At 41.0% G+C, this 26,160-nt stretch overlaps 1 protein-coding gene, 1 long non-coding RNA gene and 1 pseudogene across 2 annotated transcripts in view; 1 reads left to right on the top strand and 2 right to left on the bottom strand.

Moving 5' to 3' along the window:
- LOC117507722 (dipeptidyl aminopeptidase-like protein 6) overlaps nt 1-26,160 on the bottom strand; it is a 660,963-nt gene that overhangs the window by 476,110 nt on the left and 158,693 nt on the right. The gene's annotated exons all lie outside the window — the stretch shown is intronic.
- LOC117507746 lies at nt 7,299-18,298 on the top strand. The gene is made up of 3 exons (XR_004559840.1): nt 7,299-7,469; nt 16,500-16,504; nt 18,286-18,298. It is a non-coding gene; the product is annotated as an uncharacterized LOC117507746 (long non-coding RNA).
- LOC117507712 lies at nt 23,059-26,061 on the bottom strand (annotated as a pseudogene).

Genomic DNA, 26,160 nt, shown 5'->3' with positions numbered 1-26,160 from the left:
ATAATGTTTTCATTATCGGATTAACTTTTCAGATAAATCTGAAAACCATTATCAGACTAATTATCTTCTGATAAGTTTTGGTCCAATAATTTTTAGACCACTAATGTATTTTTGCAGACGTGGTAAACAAAGCAGAATAGTTACAAACATTTATGAAATCTAAAATCAGTTAAGCACCTACCTGTTAAATGTTTTGTAGTAGATGTGCAGTTCTATCCTCTGTAAACAGAGGAGAGCTGGTTTTAAAAGAAACTGCTGTATCCTCTGCAGGCAAAGCAGAACTGGTCTCACAAAAGAAAAAAAGGCTCATTTCTTTGACCCCATACTGACATGCTGGCAATATCACCCAAGTCATCCAGAGGCATACAGTTTTAACTTAGGGTTAAAATTTTAGCCAAGCTAATTCCGGACAAGTTAAATTAAATTAATGTCACGTCTGAAGTTTAATAAAGTGAAAATATCAGATATATGTTTTAGTTTTAAAGTAATGCACTAATTTTGAAGGTTTTAGTGTTGGCATGCTGTGCCCAGGTGCATTATGGGTATCTCAGTACATTCACGACAGAGGAAATGCATTTGAGATGCTCTGATCAGGCTCCACATGGACAACAGCATTAAACTCTTTGTATATTGTGCCTAAAACTCTAGTGAATATATTCTCTGGGTTTATAGACGTTGTTATTGTGTTAGTTTTATGTAAAAATGCCAGAAGAAGCTCAGGTTGCTCTGCCATTATTTTCAACTGGAATCATTGCAATCGATTCCTGTTTGCTATTTCAAGTCCTGCTTATGTCAAACACTGTCTGTCGTCTTTGTTCCAGAGTAATATATATATAAGATGTCTGAAATTCAGTTTGCGTTTATTAAATTCCATGCATCTTAAATGTAGCAGACACGGATTATCTGGAATTTTGTTTTGGCAAGTTTTCATGGTCTCTACTGCCATCTACTGGCAAGTAGTATTCGTCCTGGGCAGACACAGTACAATATTTTCAATCATTGTACTCGGCTCCAGCTCAAACTGTACGACAAAACCACACGGTGTAAAAGATCAGAGCGCATGATTTATGTTCTCACACACATTGTATGTTTAAAAACCACACGTCGGACTTGTGTTTCCAGAAGCAAAACGTAAACAGAAGCTTTTTCTTTTCAAACTTTATTTACATTTCTTATTTTTACAAAAAACTCTTGATGGGAGACATCAAATTTAAAAATAAAATTACAAGACTTTACATGAGTTGAAAAAGGGGGAAAAGAAACAGAAGCTGCTCTCCCAAAGAGATGATCACTGTTTATGCTCTTTATAATTCTGCATCGGTGTTTGCACATGCACAGTGCGAGAGGTTGGATGCTTGTTGTGCTTCAGCGGCGGGATACCCTCACGACGGCCGACCAGGAATATCAAACAGGTTTGATTGGTTTGATTTTCATCCAACCATACGATTGCCGATCAGGAGCTGGTCGTGAGATGTTAAACGCAGCTCGTTACTCCATGTATACCACATGATGCAGGACGCACGATTAAGGTGAAACTCGATGCGATCCAAAAAATTGTTGCATGAGTGAAAAATTGGCTGTAAAAGTGCCAAAACTCGCACAGTGTAAACCCAGCTTAAATACTGAACATCTGGGCACCAGTAGTTCATGGCACTGTTCTATTTATTTTGACACCGGTTATATCAGACGGTTATCTAATTACAACTTTTACAAATAAAAAATGGCATATGGCATATTTTACAAAAGCACATTTATCTGTAAACACCAACACATGACACACCTCACATTAACATGTTGGTTTACATAGAATGAATGAGTCAACCAATCAGTGTTAGAGAAGGCACATTTTACCCATAATCCTTTGCCATCTGTCTGTGTTTGTTACAAAACTTCAGAATTAGTGCATTATTCAATATTTAAAGACATATGTTATATTTTAACTTTGTACAAATGAATTGACATTAATGGAGTTATTCTATCAGTATTCATTTTATTTATATACCAAACCATAAGTCAGCACTGCTTTATTTTCCAAGACCTCCACCTCACGGCAACACTGTTATTGAGTAGGGAGTTGAGCTTTGCTGCTCCTCTCAACTGCTTTTCTGCTGGAAGCCATGCAATAAACAGAAGCTTCCAGCAGGGGACAGGGCGTGCAAAGACAGAAGTGGTGGTCTTTAGTTGCCTTTGATGCTACCAGAAGTGGTTGTGGTGTTAAAACTCAAATCAGCTTGTTAGTAGTTGCAAGTGTACCGGAGACAATACTGGAAGTTATTGGTTATCTGTAGCTTCCGATAAATTTTTGGATGGTTTATCGGCTTGGCTTTATAAAGACAACTTTTCAGTTAGCTAATTATCTGTTATCAAAGCTAATTTTTTGGTTAGCTGTGCCCACCGCTGCTGACTGGCTACTTGAATTTTCAATAGGCGGCCAGGTAGGGGTCAACTGAAGAATTACATAGGAGTCAAAATTAAAAATGCTCACATCATTTTGAAAACTACACCACATTATTTGTCTGATCATAAAGATTCCAAAGAGGTATAGTTTGGACTATCTATGACTGAATGATCAGGAGTTATAGGGTAAAAACAGCAAAAATGGTGACAAAGGTCAGTTTCAGTTTGTACAGGGGTCAAAAGTTAAAGTTGCTCCAACTTTGGTAAAAAAAATAATGCAAATTATTAGTTGAGTTAACAGGGTTTTAAAAAGAAATAGTTTGGACCATGTATCATGCTTAGTTATCATGTTATGGGGTAACATATGTCACATGTCACAGAATCCAATGGACGTTGATCTTGTTTGACCTTTTGACCCTACTTTGGAGACCAAACATTCAACACAATCAAAACTATTCTATTTATTAATCCTATTAGCTCAACCAATAATTTGCATCACTTTTTAACAAAATTGAAGGAACTTTAACTTTTGATCCCTGTACAAACAGAAACTGACCTTTGTCACCATTTTTGCTGTTTTTACCCCATAACTGTTGATCATTCAGTCATAGATAGTCCAAAATATACTTTTTGGAACATTTATGATCAGACAAATAATATGGTGTAGTTTTTAGCATTTTTAATTTTGACCCTTGTGTAATTCTTCAATTGACCCCAACCTGGTCGTCTATTGAAAATTCAAATGGCCAGTCGGTTTTTTCAAAAGAGTAATGTCCAAGGGGTTTGTGCCAACTTTGGTGCTTGTAGCTCCATTTGCACGATTGTTTCAGTTATCTGCTGCACTACTGGTGTTAGGCCTTGGAAAACTCCATTACATTTTGGAGGGGATCTGGATCTGGATCCAGATTCTGGATCAAGATTTCACTTCATATAGTCTTTGAAGGATTTCGTCCAAACGACTTCACAGATTCTCACCAAATCTGCAATACAGATAGGTATTAGGGCATGGAAGACTCCACTGAATTTTGGAGGTGATCTGGCTCAAGATCTGGATTCTGGCTCAGGATTTGTTGGGAGTGATCCAGATCAATATGCAGGTTTTGTAGCAGAAAGATACGACATCACAATGTAAAACTACGATCAGGAAGACACTATTTTGTTTCAGCTTGTGAATTAAATATCAGATTGTAATATCTTGGTCAGTCGAACCATTCTGGATCTGTATGCAGTTACTGCATTGTGTTGTGGAATCTGGATCCAGGTAAAGTTTGGGTCACGCTGTGAATCACATATCTTATATTTTGAGTCCTCATCAACCCTTGGCAAATGTCAGAAATCTCTGATTGCTCTTGTCAGACTATTCAATAACCTTGACCTTTTACCTTCACATTGTCATGCCATAGATGTTGTCACTTGCAATTTACACGTGCCGCATGAATGAAATCAGAAAAGCGGTTCACGCAAGCAAACACACACAGACACAGTGATGATAATTTTCTCACAGACACCTCTGGGGGCTTGACACAAGCACAGAGATGACTAACACCAGGGGAAAAACCCAACTGTACTTTATTTTTTTACTCCCAGTACAACGCTGGAGCCGCAGCATGCACCGCGCTCCTTGTGTTGGCCGTGATAAATCACAAGGCGTGAGAGCATTTGTCACACTGGGTCACATGTACTTTCATCACACCAGTGCTTTCTCTGTCTTTCTCCCCCTGTCAGTCATCCGCCGGTTCCTTCGACCTCAGTGGGAGTTTCATTCCTCACAGAAAAGCTTTGTTGTGAATTTGTCACCGCCCGAGCCTGTGCACCGTATACGCTGAGCCTCTGGGTTACTGACGGGGGCCAGCAGCGCACATTGGCACTGAAATAGAAGCGGAGCGTGCCAGGATGGACAGATTTATGACAGGTATTAATGCCAGCGTTGTGAGGGAAATTTGAATACGGTAACTTTACGGACAGGCGCCATAGGTGAGTAGTGGGTGACACCTGCACACTGCGCCACAGATCTAAACACAACGACACCACAGTAGAGCCTGAAGTTAAGCTCGACTTGGTGAAGCCCACAGAGGCAAACGCTGTAATTGGATCTTTTTTTGCAGGCTTGTTACAGGCTTCTACATGACACGCCGCTCTGAGGAAACAAAGCCACCATTACGTCCACGTACGGCACGTGTGCTGTACTTTTTTTAAAAGTAGTATTGATACAAGAATCCAAGGTCCCTGCCCAAAAAAAGCGATGGTATCCTTGTTCCCAACTCCCAGTCAAACACAAATCAGCGCTGGCAAATTTAAAAGTCAATGACTTCTTCCCAAGGAATGAGCCAAGATCAGGAGCTGATTTGAGACGCAATTACAGGAGTAAAAAGTTTTCCAAATATGGAGCTTATACCTGTAGAGTTTTCTTTTGTGCAAAGACAAGGTGAGGATGATTTGAAATATTAAAGGTGAGACTGGAAGCGGGTCAAAGCGTGCTATAATATTACTCATTAAAACGTCTCACCTCCTAAGACAGACGATAAGCAGGCGGTAAGGACGGCCGATTCCTCAAAGACTGAGATTCGTTATCGAAACCATCTCTTATTGCATTTTCTGATCTGTTCTGATGTGCCTTTAATAACAAGGATTTTTATTGATTTTTAATGACTGTATTTATAAAGTAACGAATATGTGGGCACACATATTCCTGAACATTTTATCTTGAACATTTTTCTTTTGTCCTGATATTTGTTGCTGATCACTTATCTTTAAACCTGAGCTCTGTTCCTGAACTTTTATCTTTGATCCTGACCTTTGTTCTCAGCCACTTTTCTTTGAACATAATATCTGTCCCAGATGACTTATCTTTGATTGTGGTCTCTGTTCCTGATCACCATTCCTGATCACATATCCGTAATCCTGATCTTTGGTCACAATTATCTTTAATCCTGATTTTTGGTACTGATCATTTATCTTTGCTCTCAGTCCCTTATCTTTGAACTTATATATTTGTCCCTGATCACTTATTTTTGACCCTGGTCACTTGTCTTTAATCCTGATCTTTGATCCTATCACTTACCTTTGATCCTGGTCTTTGTTCCTGATCACTTACCTTTGATCCTGGCTTTTGTTCCTGATCACTTATTGTTCCTGATCACTTACCTTTGATCCTGGCTTTTGTTCCTGATCACTTATCTTTGACCCTGGTCTTTGTTCCTGATCACTCATCTTTGACCATGGTCACCTATCTTTAATCCTGACCTTTGTTCTCAATTACATATCTTTGATCCTGATCTTTGCTCCTGATCACTTGACCCTGGTCTTTGTTCCTGATCACTTACCTTTGATCCTGGTCTTTTTTCCTGATCACTCATTTCTGATCATGTCCCTCACCTTTACGTCAAACCTGTTGAAATATTTAATTATCTTGAGACTGACATTCATGTTTCTCATATCTTTGAGTTCAAGAGCTAAAGGAGTCTGTAGGTTCATTCTTACTGAAACCACAGCTTGATGCTCCAATTCTTTCCTCATCGTCATCCACAACAACGACCAAAAAAATAACAAAAATTTTTTACTTCAAAATATAAAACAGTAATCGGTATAAAGAGGTCCACAATGAGAAAATAAAAACGGATGGAGAGACATAGAAAATGAGAGGTCAAAAAACTGTGTGGCTCCACTCTGTGCTGCATGACTGAACAATCGTAACGGGAAGCCACGCCTACACACGAGCCCGTGCTTGCCTACATTTAAATGTGCATGACCACTTAAAGCCACAGGGGGCGCTACAAAATATCACATATGGAACACACATGAACTCTCAAAAATCTGCATTATCCACACACATTTTAAGTGCAATGAATCAAATACCACACCACGACTCCCTGTAAACACTGCAGACAGTCCCCACTTAACACAACAAACATAAATAACCAAGAACTTAAATTGTTGATTAAGTACAATTGCATTTATGCTCCTACAGAGTCACTAAGTCACAACAGTGATACATTTACATGAGAATGATGCTGGTGTTTCTTTCTTACTGTGTTCTTATGAGAACTGGACACTAACAGGAGGCCTAAGCCCATGGCTTTGCTATTAGTTCTCTCTGTAGGATTAACGTGTACTTATGGTGACTCAAATGAGCTGTTTTACTTGCATTGTGAAGGAATGTCAGGGACCACAATTTTGTCATGTGGCACTGATTGCTGAAGTTAAATCCTGATCACAGATTTTTGGTCCTGATCACTGACCGTAGTCACTGACCTTTGATCCAGATGACTGCAATTAGATCCAGATTGTTGAACTCTGATCTTGATTACAGGTTTTTGATCTTGATCATTGAACTTTGATCCTACACTGAATTACTCCCTGGGTGAGACCCCCCACACACACACACACAAAAATTGCACAAACAGACGTTTTTCTTAATATTTTAGACGTGCCCCTGAAATTGCAACTGAAATTGACATCAAAAGACTGCAGGATACAATAAAAAATCACTCATGAACTGGAACTTTGAATAAACATGCCCTTACATGCTAAATGTCTGCTATTAGACGCTTTTCTGTCTTTCAGGAAGAAACAATTAGTGCTTTTTTTAAGGTGCATATTCACCTCAACATTTAGGTACATATTTAGCTTAATGCTTGTACGTCATAGGCTAAATGTGTAATTACTTAACATGAACTAATCTGCAAAAGTTTTAGGTATGACAGAAATTTCATAAATTTGATGTTTGCCTTTTTTTCTCCCTAATTTTTGGTCTTCATCTGTGGGTCAAAAGAAAATCAAATCTAAACTGAAATGTTATAGCACTCCCATGCCAATGAAATCAAATGTGATTCTTTTTCTCCATCAAATAAACCAGTTAATTATGAAGATAAGCCTAATTATAAATGTTGTTATTATTATTATTATTATGACAATGTACATGACAACAAAAAGAGAGCTTCCAGCTGCTGTTAAATTATTGTAAAAATTGGATATCACACACTCTTGCAGGGACACAAAAAAAGGTCAGTTTCAAGTCACTTCTGCTAGAAATGTGAACGGAGCTCCTGTCCTCTCCGGTGAGATTCAAACCCGTTGTTCCACCCTGTCTGTCCGCTTTCAAACACCTTTTATTTCATAAACCAGCTGCCTACATCGTTTGGAATTCTGGTTCTGCTCCATCCGAAGTGGACTTCTGCCAGAGCGGAGACCCTGTGGAGGCAGGGCAGCAGGGAGCAGTGAGCATGATGCTCTGTCGGAGCCGCGGAGCAGAGTGCACAGCCCGGGGAGGAGACAACCGCTGAACCTACTGCCTCTGTTCTGTGCACGTTAGCATGTAGGGGCGCCTGCCTGCAGCTGTGGGGCGCCGCATCACTTTGTGATGCAGATTTTTTAAGAGCTTGTGGTGCCGCACCCATATGTGTCATGAAATAATGAGCTATGGGCAACTGCCCGGCTCGCCCGCATCAAAAACCGCATCTGATCCTAATCACTGACCTTTGATCCTAATCAATGATGTAAGATTCTGATTGTTCAACTCTGATCTTGATCACTAATCTTTGATCCTGATTGCTGAACTGTGATCCTAATCATTGATCTTTGATCCAGATAGCTGAATTTTGATCCAAATAACCAAGGTTAGATCCTGATTTTGAAATCATGTTGATCACTAATCTTTACTCCTAATCACAAAACGTTTTCTCTGATTTTCAATGAGCTTGATTGCTGAACTTTGATACTGATTGCTGAACCTTGATCCTCATGTCTGATCTTTCATCCTAATAATTTAAATTTGATCCTGATCACTGATCTTTGATCCTGATTTCTGAATATTAATCTTCATCATGGATTTTTCATCTTGATCACTGATATTTGATCCTGATTGTTGACTTGTGATTGCTGTCCTTTGATCTACCAGCTGGTCCAGATCCAACCCAAAATGTAATGTGTGGAAGGATAAAAGAGCTACGGCCCATCTCTCATACAAATTTCATTAAAAACGTTTAGATATTTTTTGTTTAATTCTGCTGACAAACAAGCAAACAAATGCAGATGATTCCATAATCTCAAATATAACACAATGCTAAAATACCCCCAGCCGTATGAGCATCGTCTTCTTTATAATTTGGACTTGTTTAAATGGTATCCCAGTGCAACATATATATTTAAGTATATATTATGCATTTATTGTTATGTGCATTAATTATTAAGATCCTATTGTCTTACTTACAATTTGTACATGTTCAGTAAAGCCCCTCTGTCAATGAGTCAATCAATCATAAACAATATTTACATGTATGAGCTTTAAGCAAGAGCGGAAGTTAGAGTGTTTTTGCAGAGTTGATGGATCAAAGAAATTTTACAGCTTTACACCTTCTGGCTTGATTTTATGGACTGGTGTTGCACTGGTAGAGATTCCAAGTACAGTCTTTTCTTTATAAAATTTCCATTTTTCTCCTCTTTAGCTGCTGGATTACCTAAAGTGAATGACTTCACCTTCCAAAGGGGGCACAAACTACACAATGATTTCCAATTGGCTGCAGGAAAAGCCTATATACTATAAATAATTCAGCTGAGAAATATTTATAAGCAAACTATTTCTGTGACAAATAGTGGTGGAAGGCTAGCCTGTGCTGAAGGAACTTTTAAAAATAGAAATACATTTTGACACCACTTGGCAAAGAAAGCAAAAAAGAAACACAAGTACTGCTGCTGCACTCTCCCTACTGTCAGCTTTTCCTGTTATAAATAAGATGGAATCAGGGACATGCACACACCTTGCAACTGTGCATTAAGCATTTGAGAAATCTTAAATACATTATTTTAAACAAAAAAGTTAAGGAACTCCAACAGGAATCACATTGCACATTCTCACGTCTGTTAATTTTTAATTAATTTCTGTCTTGGGAATTGCTGAGCTCTTGTAAGAACCCACCTTTATTTTTGACTAACATTGGTGTCTATTCTTTATACATCATAGATCCATGATAAACTGTTTGATCCAGAATCCATTAACCCTCATCATGCAAATCTGGTTAATTCGGTTAACCCTAACCCTAACCCATACAAGTCAGGCTTTGATTAGACAAGCTGGAGTTATTTAACCTTGGTGATTATGTGTACCTGACATCTCTGGCTACGGTATGTACAAACAGAATCCATAAAAATTGCAATAAATCCTACAAAAGGTCCAGCAAATTTGCTGGAAATTTCTTGGAATTTGCTGGACTTAAACTTCAGTTTGCGTACAATCATTCCCCAAAGTTTCAGTTATCTTGGTCACTTGCATAAAAGTTATGTTCTTTAAAAATTATGCTCCAAATGGTCTGATTTGTTGGCGAAATAGGCCTCTGGGCAAAATCTCTCTTCCTTGGTTGACCAAGACATGTTGGGGAAGACGATGGATCGTCTTCCCCAACATGTTAATTTGGGAAGCCACGAGTATCCACTCTATGATTGGAGGAATGGTGAAGGGGCGGGCACAATCTCCTGTAGAGCAACACCTTCTGTTGAAGGACTATGAGGCATTTAGTGAGATTATCTACACAAAAGATAACTTCACAAAAGATGCAAAAATGGATAGGTGTGCCAAAAAAAAATGGTATCTATATTTTTTTCTGAAAGCTATAAATCTCTAGATTTCTTGTTATCACAATAATATCATGCAGCTCCTTGATTATACAGCCTTTCAATGCGACCCTCTTTTGACCAAAATTAAAAATTTCTGAAAAATCCTTTATTTGTGTGTAAACATAAAATAAAATTCTAAAACACAAAATAGTATTTGAGTCACACTAAATGTCATGGATGATGTTAAAACATGCAAAATAATCAAAAACCAAAGGAAGTAAATCCAACATGGCTACACATGCCCAACATGGCAACCAACACAACAACAACATCATAGCATTTTAAAGTGTTACAGAAATCTCTTGGTACATGATTAGATGATGAATTGGGTCTATTTTTAGCCAACATCTTGGGTATTGGTGACGAGTGATGCCAGGAGTGCCTTACTAATCTGACTGCTTTTTTCAGTAACAAGTAGGTAATCTAATGTGTTAATGTTTCAAAATCAGCAATAAGATTAAAATTACTTCTCCAAGTCACTGTGCATTATTTTTGTATTGTGGGTTGATCGCAGTAGCCCGTGGGCAGGTGGAGGTCGCGGTTCGCTGAACTGCCCACTTCGCCCACTTAGCGCTGCGAGCTTTTCTGGAGTAGCTCCTACTTGAAATAAACAGTTGTCATCTCTCAAAGTGTAGTGACAACAGCACTGAGCTTTACAAAGCCATTTTTACGCAATTATTCCCCTTTAAAATGCTGCTCTGTGTGTTTTTGCTAAAAACAGCTCATACACACACATTAACACATATTAACTGTTTTTTTTTGTTTTTTTTTTTCACCAAAATGGACCTAAAGTCTCTTTCTCAGGACATTATGTAAAAAATGCTGATGAAACTTTCCTACCTGTCAATCTGGTTGTTTTTTTTTCACAAATACACGTTATCAATTCTTCCTGCTCAAATGGCCATCCAGGGGCAAATCCAGATGGAAAGGGGGCATGGGGAGGACAGCCCGCTACAACACCCCCAGATTACAGGTCCACATTTGAAGACAGTTTTTCATACTAAGACTACTTATAAAAAGAGAATAAAATAATAATTTCAACAACTAAAATATTGAGAAAGAATTTAAATGTTAGACAGAATTTAGTTGCATTTGTAAACAATGTAGGTTAGAAATTGTTTTTAAAATTGTTTTTAAAAGTTTTCCGTTACAGTGTTGTCAATATGAGGTCAAGAAATACTGACTTTATTTTATTATAAAGTCAAGAAAGGGTGACTATAAAAAGTGAGTATTGGCAAAACTGGTTATCATTTTCATGTTAATGTGGCAGGGGGGTGTTGTCAGAAGCTGCTGGAAGTAACTAATAAAGTAACTAGTAATCTAACTTAGTTACTTTTAAAAATGAATAATCAGTAAAGTAATTAAGTTGCTTTTTCAAGGAGTAATCAGTAATCAGTAATTAGTAACTGGATTACTTTTTCAAAGTAAATGTGGCAACACTGTTGGTGACAATACTGGATTGAGTAATTTCTGTGTGTGTGTAAAATTGAATTTCTAATGTGTATATATGTAATAATATATGTGATTAGAAGGATATTTAGAGTTCTATTTAGCCAGCTAGTGTTTAAAGGCAAAAGTGTTACTTCATAAACATAAAAGTTTTATTGATAGGAGATCAGTTTCAACAGCTATAAAATCAACAAGCTACACCAGCCTTTCTCAAAGAGTGGTCTGAGGAACACTGGTCATCTGTGAGGGACCCTGTGTGATCCATAGTATATTAGATAAAAAAACAAAACACTTAAAAATTAATAACATACTCCCCCCATTAGGTGGCAACAGAGACACAATGAATGAGTGAGTAAACAATGTTAATTGTAAAGATCCCATTATTATGTACAGTATACGAGGTCTGTGAGAAAACTATCCGACCTTTTTATTTTTTTCAAAAACTATATGGATTTGAATCATGTGCGCTTGCATCAGACAAGCTTGAACCTTTGTGCGCATGCGTGAGTTTTTTCACGCCTGTCGGTTGCGTCATTCGCCTGTGGGCAGGGTTTGAGTGAGCACTGGTCCACACCCCTTGTCGGATTTTTATTGTTTAGGAATGGCGGAGCGACTGCCGCTTTGTTCCATGAAAATTTTTTCAGAAACTCTGCCAGACAGCCAGATGGAAACCATTTGGAAGATTCAGATGGCTTTCAGTGAAGATTCTATCGGTATCACACGGATTAAGGACCATTAAAACTGGATTAAAAATGGCCCACAGCGGCGGAGGGCGCACCGCGCCCCGAGCTTCCATCGACAGGCTGGAACAAGCAGATCACTTCCAAATTTAAGGCTCTGTTGATGCAGGACGTCGTGTGACTAGCAGAGAAGTTTCAGAAGAGGTCGGGATCAGCACATTCCACTGTTAAAGGAGATTTTGTAATGAAAGACGTGGAGACGGATTCGCGCGTCGGGACGCAGCCGCTCATGGCACGGGACAAACAACACCTCCGTGTTGGACGTCTCACAGGACAAGTTGGAACATGCCCAGCTGTTAAACAATTTCTCGGATACTCACTCGACTGAAAAGCCACCGAAAGCCGTCTGAATCTTACGAATGGTTTCCAACACGGAGGTGTTGTTTGTCCCGCGCCATGAGCGGCTGCGTCCCGACGCGCGAATCCGTCCGCACGTCTTCCATTACAAAATCTCCTTTAACAGTGGAATGTGTCGATAAAGTGCTGATCTCGACCTCTTCTGAAACTTCTTTGCTCGTCACATGACGTCCTGCATAAACACAGCCTTAAATTTGGAAGTGATCTGCTCGTTCTAGCCTGTCGATGGCCGCTCGGGGCGCGGTGCGCCCTCTGCCGCTGTGGGCCGTTTTTAATCCAGTTTTAATGGTCCTTAATCCGTGTGATACTGATAGAATCTTCACCCAAAGCTATCTGAATCTTCCAAATGGTTTCCATCTGGCTGTCTGGCAGAGTTTCTGAAAACATTTTCATGGAACAAAGCGGCAGTCGCTCCGCCATTCCTAAACAATAAAAATCCAAGGAGGGGGATGGACCAGTGCTCACTCAAAGCCTGCCCACAGGCGAATGATGCAACCGACAGGCGTGGAAAAACTCACAAATGCACACGAAGGTTCAAGCTTGTCTGATGCAAGTGCACATGATTCAAATCCATATAGTTTTTGAAAAAAATAAAAAGGTCAGATAGTTTTCTCACAGACCTCGTACATGAGCGCAATTTGGTGGGGGATAAGGGGGACATGTTCCCCCAACGTTTTCAACCAGGGGGGACAGAATATGGTATGTCCCCCCCCCACCTTCTGACATATATGTGTGTACTTGAAACATGCTATGCCAGTCTTATGTGCAAAACCATGTCAGAATAGTATCTTTGTTTCTGCAAGTTTGTATTTTTAGCAGCATTGACTTGTTCACAACACGTTTCTTGTTTGTCACATTCTGAATTTTCTGGGACTGCATTTGCCCAGATTTGAAACCAAAAATAGTTGACTCTAGGGACTAGTGTCTACACATAAGTATCAATGGACCCTATGCTAAAGTAAGTCCCTTCGGCTGCTCCCTTGTTTGCACTTGGGGTCGCCACAGCAAATCCAAGGTGGATCTGCATGTTGAATTGGCACAAGTTTTACGCCGGATGCCCTTCCTGACGCAACTCCACATTACATGGAGAAATGTGGCAGGGGTGGGATTTGAACCTGGAACCTTCTGAACTGAAACCAAGCGCATTAACCACTTGGCCATGGACCATATGCTAATTTACTAAATTCTGAATGTTAGAAAAGGAAATCAGAAAAGCTATCTGGGATCTCAAAAAGCCCATCTGCAATTATTGCTTGATCTCCAAAATCAGTCTATGCAAGCTAAATTATGTTCAGTACGAGTGTTGTCATTAGTGCCCCTTTGAAAATTAAATTCATGATAAGTAATTTATCCTAAACTTATGATCTGTTGTTTTTTCAAATTTATGCAAAAACAAATCTTGAGGAAAAAAATACAGTATGTGATAGTTAATAATTATTAAGAGCCTGTTATTTCATATTTATGAATACATTTTACCACATTGCAGTTGTTTTTTTTAATGAAAACTCAACCTATCATTCTTTCTGAGTTGTACACATGTGGTGATACCTTATTTACACCAGGATGTTAATAAAATCAATGCTGGCTATTCTCAGAATAAAGTACTTATATCCACAGTTTCAAATTGCATAAGCCAAATGGTGTCCACTTTATGGTCTTCTCAAAACATTAAAATTACTGTTCTGGGTGCTCAGAATGCATCTGAGCTTATCTAGAAACTGTTGGCTTCTGGGGGCCTAAAGCAGCCGCCAGACCCCCGGCCTATGGGCTTTGGCCCTGCGGGCCTCGCACTTTGTCCCCACAATTTCTAGTTATAAATTGCGCCCTTGATAGTATAGTGATGGTATAGTATAGTATAGGTAGGTGATATCTACTAGTTAAAGCAGTGGGCTCAAGACCAGAGGATCCTTGGTTCAAAATCCCCATCAGGCTGTAAAATCGCTAAAGGCCTTTGGGCAAGGTCCTTAATCCCTAAATGAAACTTAGACTAGTTTTATTGTCTTTCAATAAAAACTGAATTGAATTTTTGAATTGAACTGAATTTATTAGACACCCATGCATAACAGAAATTCACTCGTATACAAAAACCAAACTCAGAAAAGTCAAAGGCGAAAAGAAATATAAGAAAATAAACAAAATACAAGGTGCCTAAAGTTTCTCTTTTTGCTCTGTATGCACCACTCTGCATTTAATCATTAGTGATTGATCTCTGCTCCCCTCCACAGCATGTCTTTTTCCTGGTTCCCTCCCTCAGCCCCAACCAGTCCCAGCAGAAGACTGCCCCTCCCTGAGCCTGGTTCTGATGGAGGTTTCTTCCTGTTAAAAGGGAGTTTTTCCTTCCCACTGTCGGCAAGTGCTTGCTCACAGGGGGTCATTTTTGACCGTTGGGGTTTTTCCGTAATTATTGTATGGCTTTGCCTTACAATATAAAGTGCCTTGGGGCAACTGTTTGTTGTGATTTGGCGCTATATCAATGAAATTGATTTGATTTGATTTGATTTAAAGGCGTAGGCAGAAGCAACGCTTATCAACGCCTACACCCCTGTAAAAAAATCAAACCAAACCAAGCATATATGCCTGATCATAGATGTTTATATCCAAACACAATCTGAACAGCAGCACATAGCTACAGATAAAAGAAGTCAAATATCCAGACAAAAAAAAAACAATGGTTCCAGTATAACAGCATCTACATATAACACAACTCAACCACATTCGTCTAATACTCATCTCAAAAATACCATTTCTTTGTACAAATATTTGAACCGGTTGATATCTGGACATCACTTAAGTTTCTCCGGTAAATTATCCTATTTTGGGGGCCACAAATGGAGACATAAAAGTTGCTGGCGCTAGTCATCCTAGCGCCAGCAATTTAAAAATAATACGAACCCCTTAAATTATACTTTCCTTCTCTCTGTGTAAAGTATTCTTGAATTCGGAAAAGTAATTGTTTATTTTTCACTTTATGCATCAACTCAACAGTCTTAAATGAAATCATGTCATAAAGTTTTAATATCTTTGATTTAGTAAACAACGGATTAGTATGATCCCAAAACCCTGAATTGTGAATTATTCTTGATGCTCTTTTTTGAAGGATGAATAATGATTGTAATGTAGTTTTATAGTTATTACCCCAAACGTCAGCACAGTAAGTCAAGTAAGGTGCAATCAATGCACAATACAGAGTATGTAGTGATTTACCATCTAGAATGTACGTTGCCTTATTTAATACTGCAATGCTTTTAGAAAAAAAAAAAAATCACAGACGCTGTCACAGAATTAAATATGGATGCACTGCACGAATAGATAAAAACACAGAATAAAGTGCAAAATACCAGTCCAAGGTGTGTGATAGTGATAGTCTTTTTTATTAATCTATTGATAACTGTATCGGCATCTGTGTATACATAACATGCAATAATAAATAAAGGACACGGGATATTCCACATATGAAGATGCTGCAAGGATCAAGTTGCAACCAAATGCTAGAGTCAGTGTATTACGTTCTATATTGTACAGTTCTTTCTATCGACTGTATTTGGCAGTTGAGTAAAAACTGTCCCTGAATCTGCATGTTTTGCAACGCAGGCTACAGCACTGTCTACCTGAGGGCAGGAGGGAAAACAGATTGTTAAAGGGATGTGAAGTGTCCCTGATTATCCTTCTTGCCCTGAACAAGCAGTGCTGTTCTGCCAGTTCACCAATGGTTGGCAGCCTGGCCCTAATAATCTTTTGTTTTGTGCTGCCCTTTGGGACCCTCCCCAGTGCCTTACTGTCTGGAAGGCTGCTACTTTCATGCCACAGAGAGATACTACTGGCTAATACATTCTCTATTGTTCCTCTATAGAAGGAGGTGAGGACAGCCGGGCTCGGATAGGCACTCTAATCTACAGAGAAAGTGCATACGCTGGTTGGCCTTTTTAAACAGAGAGGATGTGTGAGGAGACCAGGTCAATCAATCAATCAATTCAATCAATTTTTTTTTTTATATAGCGCCAAATCACAACAAACAGTTGCCCCAAGGCGCTTTATATTGTAAGGCAAGGCCATACAATAATGATGTAAACCCCAACGGTCAAAACGACCCCCTGTGAGCAAGCACTTGCTACAGTGGGAAGGAAAAACTCCCTTTTAACAGGAAGAAACCCTCCACAGAACCAGGCTCAGGGAGGGGCAGTCTTCTGCTGGGACTGGTTGGGGCTGAGGGAGAGAACCAGGAAAAAGACATGCTGTGGAGGGGAGCAGAGATCGATCACTAATGATTAAATGCAGAGTGGTGCATACAGAGCAAAAAGAGAAAGAAACAGTGCATCATGGGAACCCCCAGGCAGTCTACGTCTATAGCAGCATAACTAAGGGATGGTTCAGGGTCACCTGATCCAGCCCTAACTATAAGCTTTAGCGAAAAGGAAAGTTTTAAGCCTAATCTTAAAAGTAGAGAGGGTGTCTGTCTCCCTGATCTGAATTGGGAGCTGGTTCCACAGGAGAGGAGCCTGAAAGCTGAAGGCTCTGCCTCCCATTCTACTCTTACAAACCCTAGGAACTACAAGTAAGCCTGCAGTCTGAGAGCGAAGCGCTCTATTGGGGTGATATGGTACTACGAGGTCCCTAAGATAAGATGGGACCTGATTATTCAAAACCTTATAAGTAAGAAGAAGAATTTTAAATTCTATTCTAGAATTAACAGGAAGCCAATGAAGAGAGGCCAATATGGGTGAGATATGCTCTCTCCTTCTAGTCCCCGTCAGCACTCTAGCTGCAGCATTTTGAATTAACTGAAGGCTTTTTAGGGAACTTTAGGACAACCTGATAATAATGAATTACAATAGTCCAGCCTAGAGGAAATAAATGCATGAATTAGTTTTTCAGCATCACTCTGAGACAAGACCTTTCTGATTTTAGAGATATTGCGTAAATGCAAAAAGCAGTCCTACATATTTGTTTAATATGCACTTTGAATGACATATCCTCATCAAAAATGACTCCAAGATTTCTCACAGTATACTAGAGGTCAGGGTAATGCCATCCAGAGTAAGGATCTGGTTAGACACCATGTTTCTAAGATTTGTGGGGCCAAGTACAATAACTTCAGTTTTATCTGAGTTTAAAAGCAGGAAATTAGAGGTCATCCATGTCTTTATGTCTGTAAGACAATCCTGCAGTTTAGCTAATTGGTGTGTGTCCTCTGGCTTCATGGATAGATAAAGCTGGGTATCATCTGCGTAACAATGAAAATTTAAGCAATACCGTCTAATAATACTGCCTAAGGGAAGCATATATAAAGTGAATAAAATTGGTCCTAGCACAGAACCTTGTGGAACTCCATAATTAACTTTAGTCTGTGAAGAAGATTCCCCATTTACATGAACAAATTGTAATCTATTAGACAAATATGATTCAAACCACCGCAGCGCAGTGCCTTTAATACCTATGGCATGCTCTAATCTCTGTAATAAAATTTTATGGTCAACAGTATCAAAAGCAGCACTGAGGTCTAACAGAACAAGCACAGAGATGAGTCCACTGTCCGAGGCCATAAGAAGATCATTTGTAACCTTCACTAATGCTGTTTCTGTACTATGATGAATTCTAAAACCTGACTGAAACTCTTCAAATAGACCATTCCTCTGCAGATGATCAGTTAGCTGTTTTACAACTACCCTTTCAAGAATTTTGAGAGAAAAGGAAGGTTGGAGATTGGCCTATAATTAGCTAAGATAGCTGGGTCAAGTGATGGCTTTTTAAGTATGGTTTAATTACTGCCACCTTAAAAGCCTGTGGTACATAGCCAACTAACAAAGATAGATTGATCATATTTAAGATCGAAGCATTAAATAATGGTAGGGCTTCCTTGAGCAGCCTGGTAGGAATGGGGTCTAATAAACATGTTGATGGTTTGGATGAAGTAACTAATGAAAATAACTCAGACAGAACAATCGGAGAGAAAGAGTCTAACCAAATACCGGCATCACTGAAAGCAGCCAAAGATAACGATATGTCTTTGGGATGGTTATGAGTAATTTTTTCTCTAATAGTTAAAATTTTGTTAGCAAAGAAAGTCATGAAGTCATTACTAGTTAAAGTTAATGGAATACTCAGCTCAATAGAGCTCTGACTCTTTGTCAGCCTGGCTACAGTGCTGAAAAGAACCTGGGGTTGTTCTTATTTTCTTCAATTAGTGATGAGTAGAAAGATGTCCTAGCTTTACGGAGGGCTTTTTTATAGAGCAACAGACTCTTTTTCCAGGCTAAGTGAAGATCTTCTAAATTAGTGAGACGCCATTTCCTCTCCAACTTACGGGTTATCTGCTTTAAGCTACGAGTTTGAGAGTTATACCATGGAGTCAGACACTTCTGATTTAAAGCTCTCTTTTTTCAGAGGAGCTACAGCATCCAAAGTTGTCTTCAATGAGGATGTAAAACTATTGACGAGATACTCTATCTCCCTTACAGAGTTTAGGTAGCTACTCTGCACTGTGTTGTTATATGGCATTAGAGAACATAAAGAAGGAATCATATCCTTAAACCTAGTTACAGCGCTTTCTGAAAGACTTCTAGTGTAATGAAACTTATTCCCTACTGCTGGGTAGTCCATCAGAGTAAATGTAAATGTTATTAAAAAATGATCAGACAGAAGGGAGTTTTCAGGGAATACTGTTAAGTCTTCTATTTCCATACCATAAGTCAGAACAAGATCTAAGATATGATTAAAGTGGTGGGTGGACTCATTTACTTTTGAGCAAAGCCAATAGAGTCTAATAATAGATTAAATGCAGTGTTGAGGCTGTCATTCTCAGCATCTGTGTGGATGTTAAAATCGCCCACTATAATTATCTTATCTGAGCTAAGCACTAAGTCAGACAAAAGGTCTGAAAATTCACAGAGAAACTCACAGTAACGACCAGGTGGACAATAGATAATAACAAATAAACTGGTTTTTGGGACTTCCAATTGGATGGACAAGACTAAGAGTCAAGCTTTCAAATGAATTAAGCTCTGTCTGGGTTTTTGATTAATTAATAAGCTGGAATGGAAGATTGCTGCTAATCCTCCGCCCCGGCCCGTGCTACGAGCGTTCTGACAGTTAGTGTGACTCGGGGGTGTTGACTCATTTAAACTAACATATTCATCCTGCTGTAACCAGGTTTCTGTTAGGCAGAATAAATCAATATGTTGATCAATTATTATATCATTTACCAACAGGGACTTAGAAGAGAGAGACCTAATGTTTAATAGACCACATTTAACTGTTTAGTCTGTGGTGCAGTTGAAGGTGCTATATTATTTTTTCTTTTTGAATTTTTATGCTTAATAGATTTTTGCTGGTTATTGGTAGTCTGGGAGCAGGCACCGTCTCTACGGGATGGGGTAATGAGGGGGATGGCAGGGGGAGAGAAGCTGCAGAGAGGTGTGTAAGACTACAACTCTGCTTCCTGGTCCCAACCCTGGATAGTCCACGGTTTGGAGGATTTAAGAAAATTAGCCAGATTTCTAGAAATGAGAGCTGCTCCATCCAAAGTGGGATGGATGCCGTCTCTCCTAACAAGACCAGGTTTTCCCCAGAAGCTTTGCCAATTATCTATGAAGCCCACCTCATTTTTTGGACACCACTCAGACAGCCAGCAATTCAAGGTGTCAAGCTGTCAGCGACAAGTTGCTCCTGGTGTGTAGTGAGTGCCTTGCATGGCAGCACTCTGACATTGGTGTGTGAATGTGAGGCATCAATGTAATGGGCTTTGAGCTTCTGATTTAGATGGAAAAGTGTTATATAAATCCTGTACATTTACCACTGATGTATTCAACGGGTTTGGCCCACAGACTAATCGGTCCTTTGCTCAATTTTGCAGCTTCTCATGAAGGTGTTTCCCTGCCTGCTCCCTGGTAATCCTGCCATATCCCCATGGACTCTAAAGATTTGTGCCCTGTTCATCTGTGGACTTTGCGTGAATCTGTTGTTTGTGCGCTTTCAAGCCACCTGGTATTTTGGACACAGATTGTGTGGATTTTGCTAACTATGCTCGTGTTACTGGACCATCTCCTTTTCTGTTGTTCATGTGCTTTCCTGATTTAAGCAGTACATTACTTTATTTAATCCTGCTTCCTCTTTGGGCCATCAAATTCAGCACCCATGACAGAACACACTGGCCACACCCACCTCACTCATACCCAGTCTACATACTCTCAGAATATCCTGTTGCCTCACAGCAACAAGGTCATGGGATCGATTCCCACTCATGGCCTTTCTGTGTGGAGTTTGTGTGTTCTCCCCGTGTTTGCATGCGTTCCCTCCAGGAGCTCCGGTTTCCTCCCACATCCAAAGACATGCAGGTTAGGTGGACTGGAAACTTTAAACTGTCCGTAGGTGTGCATGTGGGTGTGAATGTGTTTGTTTGTCTATGTGTGGCCGTGTGACAGACTGGCGTCCTGTCGAGAATGTACACCACCTCATGCCCTATTACTGATGGGATAGGCTCCAGCCCCCACATGACCCTTAATTAGAGTAAGTGGTTGAAGACGAGTGAGTGAGTGACCAGTGTTGGGCACATTACATTAATCCTCTGGGACTTTTCAGTCGGGTGACTATCCGAGAAATTGTGGAAGAGGTGGGCATGTCACAACATGTCCTGTGAGACTTCATCACGGAGGTGCTTCTGCTCCGTCGTCAGAAACTTCAGGAAAGAATTTCGCCGAAACTCTTTTCATGGCAAAATCTTCTGTCACAGTGGAATGTACCGAAAAATTGCTGATGTCCACCTCTTCTGCAATTTCTCGGACAGTCACCACGACGGTCCCGCATCACCACAGCGTTCACTTTGGAAATGATCTGGTCATTTCAGCATGTTGATGGCCGACCGGAGCGCAGCTCGCTCTCCACCGTTGTGCGGCCGTCTTTAAACCGGTTGTACCACTCCTTAATCTGTGTGACACCCATAGGATCATCACCGAAAGCCGTCTGAATCATCCAAATGGTTTCCACCTGGCTGTCGCCCAGTTTCTGGCAAAATTTGATGCGGAGCTGCTCCAGTCGTTCCGTCTTTTTCCTTGGAATGAAAAACTGCCGAGCGCACGACACACACCTCACACAAAGGCTGCTTACCAGAGAATGATGCAATCGACAGGCATGAAAAAGTTCACGCATGCGCATGTAGGTTCAAGGTTTGCTCATGCAAGCACACGATTCAAATCCATCAGGTTTTTGAAAAAAAATAAAAAGGTCCGATACTTTTCTAACAGACCTCGTATATTGTTCAAAATGTGCATTTGTGTTTATTGTTTGAACCTTGTCAAGTGTCAAAACAGTTGTTATTATAGTTTGCTGTGTGTTTTGAATAAATGTGTGCAGAAAATTAATTTTCACTTTATTTTTTCCTTGCCTATTTTTGATTGTAAAGCTTTAATAGACTTATAAAACACAACAAAAACATATATATTCTGAAAGCACAGGCTGTCCTGAAAAAAAGAGACATAAAATGTCATTGTGGGATGCAAGGAGAGCTGTTCACAGCAATAATAAAACATTTATCCCAGGCGAATGAATTGTCCAAAAAATGCCCTCGGACGCCAGAGGGTTAAAACGATAATTAGTTATAGTTACTACGTAATTAGTTACTAGAGAAAGTTCAAAATGTTGACAAGAAGCAGAAGGCAGTGTTGTATAGTAACGAAGTAAAAATACTTCACTACTGTACTTAAGTACGTTTTGGGAGACTTTGTACTTTACTTGAGTTTTTTAAATTCAACTTACTTTCACTTTTACTTCACTACATTTCCGACCTTAATTGCATACTTCTATTCCGATACATTTTCTATGCGCCATGCCGTTACTCGTTACAAAAAAAAACAAAAACAAAAAAAAAAAACACACAAAAAGTTGTGTTTTCACCCAGAGACACCACTGATTACTAGTGACTGCAACGAAGTCAGGCCGATTTGTCATGAGGCATGTCCGGTAGGCTTTTTTGCAGTTGCGTACTTGTTTATCAGGAAAATGAACATTTCTCTATTACAGACCTGCAGCGGGTCTGTAATCAACTTTTCTGCAGCACAGCTTTGCTTTGAACCTTGAACCAATCGAAGCAGTGATTCGCAGGTCGAAGCAGTGCTTCGATCTATGATTCGTGGATTGATTGCTATATTTCACTTTATCCTAATTTTTCTCTGCTAAAACCCCAAACAGCATATGTCTGTGAGTAATATTTAATATTTTTATGTTAAACCGACCTGTTATGGTCTTCTGAAACAGTTGATAGATGTATTTTATAACTTAAAAACGGGACTGATGCTAACACGTTAGCATGTCTATGGCGTTTTCAATGTTAAGTTAGCATTAAGCTGTTCGCATCAGCACGTTTGTGTTGATTTGTTTTCTGTATAATTAATGGCTCAGCGTTCATTGTCATAAAAGAGTCAAATTGTATTTTTTTTTTAATTCATATATTATAGCAACAACAATAATATACATAATAGACAATAATAGTCAATAATAATAGGAGTTGAATACACCTTTCGGTGATACTTGGACACATCATCAGTGAAGAACCCAGGGTCATAGGGTGTTTCGGGTCTTTGATCTTCATACACCCTCTCCTGGGCGACCCAGCCAGGGGTGATCAGTCCCCGACTTGTGTCCAAGTGGCGCATTGTTCCACGGATCCCCCCTGCGGATCCACAGCCACCTTGAGGCCCTCTCTACGGCCTCCAGTGTATTCTTGATGGCTCTCTTGAATTGCAGTCCCTTCACTCCAAGGAGTTTGAGGGTTCGCACAAATGAATGGCCAGCGAAGCCGCGGCACCCGTCCTCGACAGGCTCACAACGGGCTTTCCAGCCATTGTTCTGGCAATCAGAGATGAGCTTGGCATATTTAGCCTTCTTTCGCTCGTTGGCCTCATCAATGTGGTCCTCCCAGGGAACAGTCAGTTCTATTAGGACCACTTGCTTGGTGGACACCGATGCTAACACCATGTCTGGGCGGAGAAGAGTGGTTGTGATGTTATCTGGGAACTTAAGCTGACTGCCAGGATCAACTTGGAGTTTCCAGTCGCACGCTGTGGTGAGGAGCCCCCCCGAAGAGCTAGGCTGGTGTTGATTTGCCCTCTGTCTCGGTCTTATGAAAGAGATTAACTGTTTGGGGGTAGCCTGAGTCTTGCTGTGCTGGATCGCCATGCAAATGGCGTCTGCCAAAGATCTTAAAACTTGGTCATGGCGCCAGCGGTATCGCCCCTCTCCTAGTGCCTTCGGACAGCAGCTCAGAATATGGTCCAAGGTGCCCCTTCTCTGGCACAGCTTGCAATCAGGAATATTGACCAGGCCCCATGTGTGCAGGTTGGCCGGGCTTGGAAGGACGTCAGAAACTCACTGGATGAGGAACTTGATGTGTAGTGGCTCCGCTCTCCACATCTCTGCCCAAGTGATCTTGCGGGATTCTGCATGCTCCCACCGAGTCCACGCTCCCTGCTTGGACATGCCAACCATCTTGCTGTATCGATATTCCTCCTCCTCCACTCTTATCTCATCCTGAACCAGCTGACGCTTCTCCTTTCCACGGGCTAGATCATAACGTGGCTTTGGAAAGCAACCCAGACCTGCCCGCCCTGTTGCGACTGAGCCCACCAGCATCTTATGCCTCAGTCGCACTTCGGCTCTGGTGATGGCCTCCTGAGCCTGCCACTTTCTTCCGGTCTTCACGAGGATCCCTGCTGATGCGACTTTGACGTCTGCGGAGTCCCTGTACAACATTGCCTCTCTGGAGCGGATGACTTTGAACTCCTCTGTCAGTCCACTGAAAGAGAGTGCAGTTTGAGAGAATGGCCATACAGGGCGATGTTGCTCAAGGATCTAGGAAGCCCCAGCCATCTCCTGATAAACTGGCTGATGGACTTCTCCAGTGCCTCTACCATTGTACCTCATAGACCAGCAGGGGCCAGAGTATCCTTGGCAGGACTCCGTGCTGGTAAATCCAGGCTTTAAATTTCCCTGGGAGACCAGACTTAACGATGGTGGTGAGCCAGGTTGCCAGGTTGCACTTGATCTGTTTTATGGCTGCTACGTCCTTCAGGGAGTTATCAAAGACCTTTCCCAGGGTCTTGACAGGTTTTTTGGTCACTGATGGGATTCTGGTCCCTCCCAAGGCAAAGCAGAACTGATCGGTCACCTTGCCTTTCTTCAGGACCAGAGACCTGGACTTAGTGGGCTTAAAGCTCATCCTCGCCCACTGGATGAGCCGTTCCAGTCTCTGTAAGAGCCACCTGCACCCTGGCACTAATGTTGTCATGACTGTCAAGTCATCCATAAAGGCTCTTATGGGGGGCTGCCATGTTCCAGATCTTGATTTGGCCCCTCTGCATTTGACCTCAGCAGATTTGACGATCATGTTCATGTCCAGCGAAAAGAGTGGCACTGAGATCATGCAGCCGGTGTTTATGCCCTTTTCGAGGTGGTGCCAGGCAGATGTTACTTGGCCTGAAGAGACTCAAGTGCTGAAGTTGTTGTAGTAGTCCATAATGAGGCCACGGATCTTGCCTGGAACATGGTGCCTTGCCAGTGCGGTTTCGACGAGCTTGTGTGGAATAGAACCGTAGGCGTTGGCTAAATCCAGCCAGAGAGCTACCAAATCTCCTTTGCTCTCCCTTGCCTCCCAGATCAGCTGCGTCATCACTCCTGTATGCTCTAGGCATCCGGGTACTCCATGGACTCCCCCCTTCTGTACTGAGGTGTCGAGGTAGTTGTTCTTCAAAAGAAAATCTGTCAGCCGTTGGGACACGATTTTAAAGAATATCTTGCTCTCCACACTGAGCAGCGAGATGATCTGGAACTGCTCTATGCTGCAAGAGTCCTCTTCTTTCGGTATCCAGACGCCCTCGGCATACCTCCACTGGGTTGCGACTTTCCCTCTCCGCCAGATCACCTTCAAGATCTTCCAGAGACGTCCAAGGAGCTGTGGACACTGTTTATAAACTTTGTAGGGTACACCGCTGGGGCCGGGAGCAGAGCTAGATCTTGCAGCTCTGACAACTTCTTTTACCTCTCTCATGGTGGGTTCAGAGCAGTCGAATTGGGTCGCTGGTTCTGGTGGCGCCACCAGTTCTCTGCAGGGCCCGAGATCGTGGTCTCTCAGGGTGTCACTGAAGGTGGCATGGAGATGATGGTCGATCGCCTCAACGGGTCAAGTGAGCTGGCCACTTTGTCTCTGGCCCAGAAGCTTCTTGGTGAAACCAAAGGGATTGCTGATGAAAGCACTGCGTTTCCGAGCTCTTTCCTTGCCCTTCCTTCTGTGCCATTCCGCCCTCCTCAGCGAGATGAGCCTCTTTCTTATGATGTTTGTGAGTTCTGACAGAGCTGTTTTCTCCTCCTCCTTAGCTGCCTTGAACTGACGTCTCAGGGACTTTAGCTCTTGTCTCAGCTGAATGATCTTTCCTTCTCGACGGTTGAGCTTCGCTGGATTGTTTGCCCCTTGCCTCTGCTCGACACAGAATCGCTCTGCTCCCATATTCATTATGATGGTACACATAGTCTGGAGTTTCTGGTCGACGCTGCCCTTCAAGATGGTTTCCAGGCTCTTGTCAACATCCTTGTCCAGCTTTCGCCACTCCTTGTTGTTTGCGGCAGG

Source organism: Thalassophryne amazonica, chromosome 1 (assembly GCF_902500255.1).
Source record: "Thalassophryne amazonica chromosome 1, fThaAma1.1, whole genome shotgun sequence".
Taxonomy (NCBI): domain Eukaryota; kingdom Metazoa; phylum Chordata; class Actinopteri; order Batrachoidiformes; family Batrachoididae; genus Thalassophryne; species Thalassophryne amazonica.
The sequence above is the reverse complement of the archived record's forward strand: the minus strand, read 5'-3'. Positions and strand labels throughout refer to the sequence as shown.